The sequence below is a fragment of the Kryptolebias marmoratus genome, linkage group LG11 (assembly GCF_001649575.2).
Source record: "Kryptolebias marmoratus isolate JLee-2015 linkage group LG11, ASM164957v2, whole genome shotgun sequence".
In the NCBI taxonomy this organism is placed as follows: domain Eukaryota; kingdom Metazoa; phylum Chordata; class Actinopteri; order Cyprinodontiformes; family Rivulidae; genus Kryptolebias; species Kryptolebias marmoratus.
This window is the reverse complement of record NC_051440.1, coordinates 906,821-908,401: the sequence shown is the minus strand read 5'-3', so window position 1 is coordinate 908,401 and position 1,581 is coordinate 906,821. Positions and strand designations below refer to the sequence as shown.

At 45.8% G+C, this 1,581-nt stretch overlaps 1 protein-coding gene across 2 annotated transcripts in view; it reads right to left on the bottom strand.

The window, feature by feature from the left end:
* Window positions 1–1,581, bottom strand: part of bcar1 (BCAR1 scaffold protein, Cas family member) — an 89,655-nt gene that overhangs the window by 77,998 nt on the left and 10,076 nt on the right. The gene's annotated exons all lie outside the window — the stretch shown is intronic.

Genomic DNA, 1,581 nt, shown 5'->3' with positions numbered 1-1,581 from the left:
GGGGGGGGGGGGGGGGGGGGATGAAATCTAGCACTTTCACCATAAGCAATTTGATAAAATACTAGAACCTCCCCCAAAAAACAACCTGACACAGCATTAATAGTTTGCTACCAGCAGCAGGAAACGGCTGCACTCAGTCAGTCGGTCAGCACTCAGTCAGTCACTGAGCAGGAGAGGAGGGATCTGAGCATGAGCTTCCTGATAATCTCATCGGTTACCAATGTGTGCTTTCGGAAAAGACTGTTGCTGTTCTGGTTCCATTTGAGTAGCTAACATGGAAAGTAAGCTGCTCTGATTTTCAAACACATTTTCAAAGTCATTGTAAGAAGTGTAATGGCATTTATTAAACTATATTTGGTATGTGTCTTATTTGCTAAGGTGTATGTAAGTCTGATTCTGTCCGACTCTGACTGACAACACATAAACTTGACAGCATGTCGCTGCTACTATCATAAATATATTGTGAAGGCTTGCCGTAATTTCAACCTGGCAGACTCACCCAGCTGTCCGGCATCACTCATCATGGATCCTCGCTCCCAGCTGCCAAATTGTGTCCAGGTGCAGGATATAAGGNCCCTGTTGCTGAAGTGCTGTATATAAATAAATTTGACTTGAATTAAAGGGTAACTTAAATTTTAATTTACTTTCCCTAGATATCTAAAGGTATTCATATTCTTCTCATGTCATATTTTACTCCTCGCAGTGCTGTCGTTTCTAGGTTAGTTTTTCCAATCAGAGTTCAGCTTCCTTTCGTTGCCAGGCCTTATGAAATCTGCCCAGGCCTTCAGAGTCAACAATGCTGGCGTCCGTCCTCTGTTCGTGATGGACGGTTGCCATGGCCAATCGCGTCAGGAGTAGGGTCAGTGGGGCCCTCTGGCTGGCCTCGAGTTGAGCATGTCATTTGCACGTCCTGTGATTGGATACGGATTCTTGCTAGTTGAGCCACAGCAGTGCTATGCAGATAATCAGTCACTCCCAGGCCTGTCAATCGTTAAAACTTCTAATCCCCAATGGCTGAAATAGAGCCATACGTTGATTTGGTTGCTGATATACTGACAAGGCCGCTTTCAAGAGAGGCTAGATCTCATTAGAGGAGGTCAGCCGACCCTGAGCTAGCTATCCTGTTCCAGAATGGATTTGTGTCGAATAAGTGTTTTGGGGGGACACAGCCGTCTGTTTTTTCTGGCGTGCGCAAACATTTCATTTATTTTATTTAGTTTGTCAGTAGCATACCCGATTTGTTCTAATTGCTGGTGCAGGTTTGTCGTTTTTAAAATGTGCCGGATAATGGCTCCTTTTGTTCACATCTCAGGTGATGCAATGCCAAGTAGTGCTAAATGTGTTTTCAACTACTCCCCAATCCTGGTGTTATAAATGCTGGCATAATGAGAGGCGTTTATTGGCTTCATTGGACATCACAAAAGGCCTAAGTGTGAAACTCACCGCCCGCCACTAGTAGACCAGGACTCCTGAATTGCAGCCCGTATTAAAGGGGCTCGTCTAGCCTCACACTGCCTTTCCCTCCCCTTCCTCTATCGTGCCACGTTCATGCTCTCTGCCTAGGCCGGCCGTTCGTGCCTG